This window comes from Bos grunniens, chromosome 7 (assembly GCF_055505025.1).
Source record: "Bos grunniens cultivar Pamir isolate PY7600 chromosome 7, Bosgru_T2T1.0, whole genome shotgun sequence".
Classification (NCBI taxonomy): domain Eukaryota; kingdom Metazoa; phylum Chordata; class Mammalia; order Artiodactyla; family Bovidae; genus Bos; species Bos grunniens.
This window is the reverse complement of record NC_141171.1, coordinates 13,804,556-13,814,573: the sequence shown is the minus strand read 5'-3', so window position 1 is coordinate 13,814,573 and position 10,018 is coordinate 13,804,556.

The window sequence follows — 10,018 nt, the reverse complement described above, 5'->3', positions numbered from 1 at the left end:
CTGGAAAATCCCATGGACAGAGGAGCCTTGTAGGCTACAGTCCATGGGGTTACAGAGTTGGACACGACTGAGCAACTTCACTTTCACTTTCAGAAGTTCTTTAAATATTCTGGTATGTTTGCAGCAACAGGGATGGACCTAGAGTGTCATACTGAGTGAAATAAGTCAGAGAAGGAGAAACATCATATGACATCCGTTATATGTGGGATCTAAAGAGAAATGATACAAATGAACTTACTTACAAAATACAAAGAGACAGACTTAGAAAACAAACTATGGTTGCCTGGGGTCGGGGTGGGAGGTGTAGGGAAGGGATAGTTAGGGAATTTCTGAAGGTCATGTACACACAGCCATATTCAAAATGGATAATCAACAAGGACCTATTATATAGCTCATGGAACTATACTCAATGTTATGTGGCAGCCTGGATGGGAGGGGAGAATGGATACATGTATATGTATGGCTGAGTACCTTTGCTGTTCACCTGAAAACTACCACAGCATTGTTAATCGGGTATACCCCAATACAGAATAAAAGGTTTAAAGTTTGGGGAAAAAAATCCTGGGTATGAGACCATGGTTTTTTTTAGTTAGGTTGTGGTAGGCAGAATGTTTCCCTTGCTAAAGATTTCCTGCACTAATCCCCAGGACTGATGTGTATGTCACAGTACGTGGGGACAGGAACTTGGCAGATGTGCTTAAACTAAAAATCTTGAGATGGAGAAATGACCCTGTGGTATCCAGGTGGGTCCATTGAATCACATGAGTCCTTCAGAGCAGAGAGGCTTTCCTGGCCACAACCAGAGGGAGATGGACCATGGAAGTAGGGTTGGAGGGGTGTGCCCTTGCTGCTTTGAAGAAGGAGCATCCAGAAGCTGGAAACAAATTCCTCCTTGGAAACTTGAGAAGGAATCAGCACTGCTGACAACCTGCTTCTAGCCCAGTCATACCTATGCCAGACTTCTAGCCTGTAGAACTATGTGATAACACATTTCCCTTGTGTTTGAAGTCCCTAGGTTGTTGGTAATGAGTTGAGGCAGCAGTAGAAAACTAGTAATCAATGTGTTACCAAGGGGTTCTGTCCCTCTGTGATTTTCCTTTCATTTCCTACAGAGTCTTTTGATAAACAGAAGCTCTGGATTGAAAAAAAGAAGAAGAAGAAAAAGAAACTGGTGAATACTCTGGGCATCAAAAAAGATGTCCTCACAATTGAGAAATATTGCTGAAGGTGCTGGAGTGTGTGGTCTTCAAGAGTGAAAACTATTTGTGAATTATTAAATACAAAGTTTGGACACTTATCTGGGTGCCTCCACAATTGTTTATTCAACGCCCTCTACTTTTTTCTAAAGATACCCCATCAACATGGAACCTCAGAACCTAACAGGTCTCTCAGAATTCCTCCTTCTGGGCCTTTCAGATGGTCCAGACCTGCAGCCCTTCCTGTCCAAAGAGTATATCCTGGTATATCCAGGTATATCCTGGTCACCATGTTTGGGAACCTGCTCATCATTCTGGCTGTCATCTCTGACCCCTACGTTCACATCCTCATGTATTCCTTCCTTTCCAATTTGCCCTTGGCTGACACCAGTTTCAATACCACCACTGTCCCCAGGATGTTAGCGAATCTCCAGACACACAGCAAATCCATCCCCTAGGCAGGGTGTCTAGCTCAGGGGAACTTTTTCTCTCTTTTTGCATGTTTGCAGAGTCTCCTTCAGATGGTGATTTCCTATGACCGTTACGCCTCAGTGACGTACACTGTGGTCACCCCTATGCTGAACCCTTTTATCTATAGCCTGAGAAACAAGGGCATTAAGTGTGCCCTCTGGAGGATTATCAGCAGAATAGTCTAATCTCAGTGCTAGTGTCTTTTTTTTTTTTTTTTTTGGTCTTTTTTGGTTCATAAGACTGGAAAAGGCAGAAAAATCAAATATGTGATACAGGAAACCAGATGCGGTGATAATGTCATGTATATGTATCTATCTAGCTCTTGACTTTCTCTTTACACAATTTGTCCTTGAGAGAGTCAATTTCTAGGCAGGTTGATAAGAAGTCTGGGGGTCCCCAAGGAGAGAGGGTTCTGGAATTCTCAAAGAGGAGGAAAGGACAAACTTTTTTTTCCCTCTACATTCCTTAGTCTTAGTCAATTACAACTCAGTTTAAACTCTGTACTAGGGATTATAAAACAACAATGTAGCCTGATTTTATACTTTAATAAAACTCTATTACACAAAAGCTCTGAGCGATCAAGCCTCGTCTCTGGCCCCGGATTGAATTCTTCTCCTCCAAATGGCAAGAATCCCAGTCTTTCATGGTTCAGCAACAACATTTCATCCTCTTGGAATAGCTTTAACAGAATTGGGAAATATTTTGGACTTTCCACTTGAGTCATAATTCTTCTTGGATTTTGCATAGCATATGAGTATACCATGCTCACGTTCCTATGTATTATCCAAGGTACATAAAGACAATGTATTGATCACAGACAGTCTTGTTTCTATCACTGCAAAATAATCATAGCTCTCTCTTTCCTGTTATTGATTATTTCTACACTTTGCCTATAATTTTCCCCATTATTTAATAAGAGTATCTAAACACTACCTAAAGAACCAGACATTTAGTATATTTTTGTTTCTTAATGATTGTGGCCAGATTTTTTAACATGTAGGATGAATAAGATCCTGCTCAAATTTTGAAATTCAAGTGGTACACTATTAATATTGGTTTTTCAAATGGAACTTCTCTAGGAAAAGTGTGACAAATGCTCCTTCAGGAATAGAATAGAGAGTACCTACCAGAGCAAAGTTGATCCCCAATGTTTCTGATAATTCCTCTTCCTAGTCCATCAACTTTCTCCCCAATCATATTAAATAGTCAGACAGAAAGGGACAAATATTAAATGATTCCATGTTTATTATATACCAAATGAAGTCTAATTCATACTAGTGGAGGGCAGAATCATGCATAGAGAAGATTTGAGAGTAGGAATGGGTAGTTAGTGTTTAATACAAACAGTTTCAGTTGGGGGAAGATGAAAAATTCCTGGAGATGGTTGATGGTGATGGTTGCAAAACAATATGAAGGCACTTAATGCCACTGAACTGCACACCTAAAAATGGTTAAGATGGTCTACTGACAGATGAATCAATGAAGATGTGGTATACATACATGATAGAATATCAGAGCCATTAAAAAGAAAGAAAGAAATTCCATTTGCAGCAACATGGATGGATCTAGAGATTATCATTCTAAGCCAAGTAAGTCTGAAAGAGAAAGACAAATATGATACTACTTATATGTGGAATCTGAACTACAACACACATGAACATATCTAGGAGACAGAAGCAGACACACCAACATAGAGAATAGACTTGTGTTTGCCAAGGGGGAGAAGAGGTGAAGGGAAAGATTAGGAGTTTGTGATTAACAGATGCAAACTATTATATAGAGATGGATACACAACAGGTCCTGCTGTATAGCACAAGGAAATATATTCAATATCCTGTGATAAACCACAATGGAAAAGAATATATACATATATACAAATGAGTCACTTTGCTATACAGCAGAAATTAAACACAGCTAAGTAAAACATCTATACTTCAATAAAATGTTTAGAAGGTGATTAAGACTAAATTTTATATTATTTTACCATAATAAAAGAAAATCTCCTATCAGGGATGAGAAACATACTGCTCCAAAGTTGGGTGTTAGCGCTCAGCAATCTACTTCTAGAGGGATCTGCCGCTAGGCAGGCAGCCCACATCCAATTACTATGTGATGTGGAGGTGGACGCATTTATCTTCTTTGCCCCAACTCCAGGATGATCCAAGGGATCATCCTAACTCCAAAGCTCTCTGGAGGTTTTCAGAGGCCTTTGAGGGGCTTCAACTTGGCTTGTTTTTTTCTACTGCCTTTCCTCACTGCAAAGAGTTTGCTAAACCACAAAGCCTGAGGAAACAGTCCTCACAAGCCTGTCCTCATTTCAGATACCAGCACAAGTTCAGGAGTTCCCAGGGCTAGCCTCACTTCAGGTAGCCCACCAGGCTCCTCTGCCCATGGGATTTCCCAGGCAAGAATATTGGAGTGGGTTGCCATTTCCTCCTCCAGGGGATCTTCCCGACCCAGAGATCAAACTTGTGTCTCCTGCATTGGCAGGCAAATTCTTTACCACTGAGTCACCTGGGAACTGTAGACCTGGGGTGCTGAATGACTGTGGCTTATTCGAACATTGATGGAAGGACTCTATGGTGAGCATAGTTGCTCCTCTAGAGCAACTAGAGGATTTTCTGACTATATGGCCAGAAGCAGCATGGTGGGATCTGCAAAAATACCCTGAAGCAGTGCAAATCCTTCCATGTTCCAGTTCTTCTACAGGAAAATTCTCTAGAAAAGATCAAGTTTTAATGGATTGGAGATGAGGCTGGAAAACAAAGGAATATCTATGTAGTCTTATCTTCCTCCAAGTTAATGGTCCTGATAGAGGGTAAGGTCTGTGTGGTGGGTAGCTTCAAAGATGTTCCCAGTGAAACCAGCCACCTGTGTTCACGCTCTTGTACATACCTGTCTCTTTGAGTGAACTGGAAACAGTGACTTGCTTCCAATGAAAAGAATTTGGAAAACTATTGGGCTGTCCCTTCAAACCTTAATGTGTAGAAAGACTCAGCTTTTATCTTGCCAACACTCTCTGACCATCTCACCACCTTGCTCTGGTGAGATGGAAGCCAGTTGGCATATTGTCAGAGGTCCATTTGGTAAGAAGCTAAGAGAATTCTCTGGACCTCAAAGAACTGAATCCCATCAACAGACTTGTAAGTGAGGGAAATCAGATACTTCTCCAGGCAAGCCTTGTAAGTACTGTAGCCCTAACACATTTTGAATGTAGATATCTCTAAGGCCTCTTGAAGAGTTTAAGCAAAGTAGCAAGTAACCAGATAAATACGTCAAATAAAGACTTGTGCAATGTGAAAACGTACTCCAACTGAGCAGTAAAATTAGAGCAAAATTTTTAAATTAATTACAATTAGAAATTTTAAATTCCACCTAAATTAGAACTTGAATTTGAACTGTCATTCAAAATAGCAAAACCCATACATCTCCAAGGCATAAAATCTAAAACTTCAAAGCAAGACTACATAAAAAGTAGGAAGTTTTCAGAGACAGAAATCTTAACTAAAGAATTAGAAATACTGTCAGAATCCTGTTATGGAAGGCCTAAATCTCTCTAGTTTATATGATGAACTCAATAAATATGCAGATATGAAAGTCACATATTCCCTTCTCTTATTAAATAGAATGTGCCTGAATTTCATGAGGAGGTAAACAACCTGGAAGTCAGAGTGAGGAGACAAGATCAGCCTCTGAGAAGAGGCCAGGTCTAGGTCCTTCCTAAAACAGTCACTTTCTCCTCTTCCTCCTCCATTAAATTAGCAAATCCTCAGAGACTGGGAAACCATGGACCAAGTTGGCTAATAATCTGCTATGTACATTAAGGTCTCAAAGCTGCACCACAATAAATAATCAGCCTGTGTTTCCCAGACCTTTAGTTAGCCAGCTCCAGTCCAGTGGGTTCCATAGCTGTGTGTCCCATCGCCCCAGAGTTGTTGTCCACACCAGGAGACCCACACCTGAGTCTGCCTTGCTGCCAGTCCTGAGGACAAAGCCTCAGCCCTCATCCAACAAACAGTGGAAAACGGCAGCCAATCTGTATCCCTCAGTCCTGCCCCAGCAGAGACGCAGCACAACCCAGTGAGTGCCAAGTGCAGCGGGAGACACTGAATGCAGGAGGCATTGGGGGAGCCTTGTTTTCTCATCATCAAAGCAGTGGGACAGTTGGACTAGCCAGTGGGAGGGCACCAAAATATATAGATTCCGTTCAAGACTTTGATGTTGTTGATGTTGTTGTTCCCGGTGGGGATCTTAGAACTCTTATTTAAGTGCTTATTTTCCTCCCTTCTTTCTTCCTTGGGCATCTTTTCTACCTGAACAAGAAACAGGAACCTCTAACCTATACCCTAAGTACCCCAGATGATCATGAAGGGGATGTTCATGAAAATGAACAGTAACCACAAAATTATAAACTTTTACCTAGGGATTCCACATGCCAGGAGCTGAGTTAAGATTTCATATAGCTTGTTTCCTTTTATCTGCATTATCACCTCCCAAATATGCTTTAGCATCATTTTACAGTTAAGGATAGGAACACAGGACTTTAATGCAATTTTTTTACTAGGCTCTGGGGTAGAAAAGGATTAAATTCAGATTTGAATGTAGACAATGAAATTCCATTCATAGGGCATCTAGACAGTGTTCTTTTCTGCTAACTCAACCTGTATTCAGAGAGCTGAATTTAGGAGAAATGCCATCCTCTAAAAGGGAGAATTGGCTTGAAAGTTCTGAAATTGTCATAAAAGGCCAACTTTGGGTTTCAGACGTGGCCTCGGTCCTAAATTTCTCAAGTATTCATAAGAGGAGTGTATTTGATGAGAAATCAATCTTTCACAAATGTTTAGGTTTTGCGACATCTTTAAGAAGTTTTATCAACCCACTACAAAGATAGCAAAAAGCAATCCTTTCATCCTAGGCAGAGATGTCCTGCTCACTGGGCTCTTCCCTGTGGGGGTTCATGGTAGACACAGTGGAAAGCAGCGGTGGTACCTGATGCATCAACTACAGGAAAGAAGGTTGAGTTGATGGTGGGAATCCCACAAAGATTCCATGTAAAATGATTCAAGACAGTTCTCTCTCTTGAGCCAGCTCTTGGATTTTGTTTCTGTATCCACTTGCTCCTTCATTCTTGTAATTTATATCCTCTTGATCTCTAAGGGAGTACAGAGTGAGGGTGTTGAACTTTATTCTTGGGCAAGAAACAAGAAATAGTTTAAAGGTATACCTTAGAATGTTTGGAAGACACCTCTGATCCCCTACTTAAACTCTCTGAAGTGTAGGCAAACAGTGGAGAAGTTCAGTGCACAGGCCTCAGAGACTCACAGTCAATTTTGAGTTGTATCTGCTGTATGTATTTAAATGACACTGAGAAAGATCTTAATATCTTTGAGCCTGAATGTTGTCACCTAAACTGATATCAGTCAATAGAACTGTGGTGCATAAGAATTAAACAGAATGAGTGTTAAGCATGTGACTAAATGTGTGATGGATGCATTATAGCAATACCAGAGTAAACCAGGTATCTTTATCTTCAGCAGCAGCAGCATCAAGGTTAAGTGACATATGCTGTGATCAGAAGTTTTTTTCCCCTAAATCCTGAGAGAACATTTTTTTACAATTTATTTATTTATTTATGGCTACACTGGGTCTTCGTGGCTGCATGTGCTTTCTCTCATTGCAGCGAGTAGGGGCTACTCTCTGCGGTACATGGGCTTCTCATTGTGATGACTTCTCTCATTGCAGAACAGGTGCTCTAGGGTGCGTGGGCTTCTGGAGTTGTGGCTTATGGTCTTAATTACCCCAAGGCATGTGGGAGCTTCCTGGACCAGGGATTGAACCTGTGTCCCTGCATTGGTAGGCAGATTCTTAACCACCAGACCTCCAGGGAAGTCTGAACATTTTATTTTTGTTCTTCTGCAGGTAGAGTTAGAGTGCCTGGTGGGACACATCTGAGCTTCCTTCATTTCTTGAATTCTCAGAGCCTCTCCTTGCTTGGCACAGAACAAGATACAAGAACAAAAATTTGTTAAAATATTGAATAGACCTTTCTTTGGTTCTCAAAAAGAGTGTGGGCAACATGACTTCCACACACTGGGCACTTTCCTGCTTGTTTCAACATTCCTTCCAGTGAAGTCTTATAGGACTAGACAATAGATGAATCAGTGTTTGTAACCCTCTATGTCACTTTCTACAAGAATTATTTTCCATTTAATAGAATTTAAAACATGAGATTATTTAAAAAACAAAAAACAAAAACAACACTGGGTCCTCAAAGAAATTACCATATGTAAAATAGATAGCCAGTGGAAATTTGCTGTATGGCACAGAGAGCTTAAATCAGATGCTCTGTGATAACCTAGAAGGGTGGGATGGGGTGGGAGGTGGGAGGGATGTTCAAGAGGGAGAGAACATACGTATACTTATGGCTGATTCACATTGATGTGTGGCAGAGGCCAGCACAATGCTGTGAAACAATTATCCTCCAGTTAAAAATTAAAAAGAAAGAAAAATGAGAGAGAGAAAAAAAAGAAAATAAACAGCCCTTTTCAGGAAAAAGAGAGAGAGAGAGAGAGAGCCAGAGAGAGAGAGAGAGAAAAAAGGTAAATTAATCTGATTGTGTGGTCTGAGACATATTTTAGGATCTCCACTCATTTTATGAATGACTTCCCTGAACCATGATAGGTTTCTGCTATAGGATAGAATCTAAGATCATTAAACCTTTATTAGGATTGTACTTCATCAATACCTAACTACTCCAGGGATGTCTCAAATTCTGATTTAAGAATCAAGATTGAATGTTTATTAAGTGCTGACCTCTGTTAGAGGCCATTATTGGGGATCAGGATGTGCTGTGTGCTAAGTTGCTGCCGTCGTGTCGGACTCTTTCCAACCCCATGGACTGTGTAGCCTACCAGGCTCCTCTGTCTATGGGATTCTCCAAGCAAGAATACTGGAGTGGGTTGCCATGTCCTTCTCCAGAGGATCAGGATGGGTCACCTCAAAACATGCCAAAATGATGTGTTGATTAGTATGAACTGAAGTTGTTTTTGGAGGAGCTGATATAAGAAAGAAACTCTGTCCTTCTCTGTCTCTATGAAAGTAGGAAATGAATATCTCTTATGAAAGGTCTACTCCCTGCATTTGGGGATAGAAGGACCCACTTATCATCAAGAAATGGAGAATTTGGAGCCTAGAAACCTGTATAAACAATACTCTATATCTCTTTAATTTACTACCCCAAGCCCAGACTATTTAGATTCTTCACTAATTAAGCACCCAAATACTAAGATTCTTTGTCCTGCCAATTCCTCACCAATTTATTGTTTCTTCCTCTAAAAAGTATAAAAGTTGCCTGTTCTGGACACTTCATAGGTCCCATTTCTATGAAACCTCCATGTGCAAGAATTCAAATGTGTTTCTTTTTCTCCTATTAATCTGCCTTGTGTCGATGCTATTATTATTCCATGCACAAGAACCCAAGAGGGTAGAAGGGGAAATTTCTCCTTCCTTGATAACCCATATCTCCAAGTGGATGTTATTTGCCCGACTTCAATGTAAGGAGTACCAGTGCCCAGAGATGGGGAGATTTCCACACACTCCATGTTTCAGTTCAGTTCAGTTCAGTCACTCAGTCGTGTCCGACTCTTTGCGACCCCATGAATCGGAGCACGCCAGGCCTCCCTGTCCATCACCAACTCCCGGAGTTCACTCAGACTCACGTCCATCGAGTCAGTGATGCCATCCAGCCATCTCATCCTCTGTCGCCCCCTTTGTTTAGTGGGTGAAAAATGTGGGACTCAGACAAAGGTCTGCTGATTCCCATCCTAGGGCTCTGTCCCACCAGGGTGCAATGACTGATTACTATTTCCAAACCTGCTTTAATCCCAGATGACCAAATGGAAGTAAACAGGATGATGGATTCCTTCTAGTGTGATTTGGTGGGTCCATCTATGAATTAGCAGAATGCATCAAATGGGGACTTTTTGAATACATATTATGGACCATAAGATTTTCTATGAATGGTAATGCATTTTCCAGTCCATTTTGGAAATTTGACACATGAAAATAACAGCCATATACAAAATGGGAATTTTCATGTGGCTCTATCATGAAAAACTATTGCTAGTCAGATTTCAGGAATCTTTTTGACTTAATTTTTAAAATCAGAACATGTACTTGATCTTGTCTGATTTTTCCAAGAGGAAAACAATTACAGGTAATTAGTAGTAAAATTGGACAGGTTTCAATTTTTACAATTGAAACGATAATGTGTGCATATTTGGAAATTCTCATTTGTGTATTATGAAGGATGGTACAAGAATTTCCCTAACTGAAAACTCAGCTTATCCCCC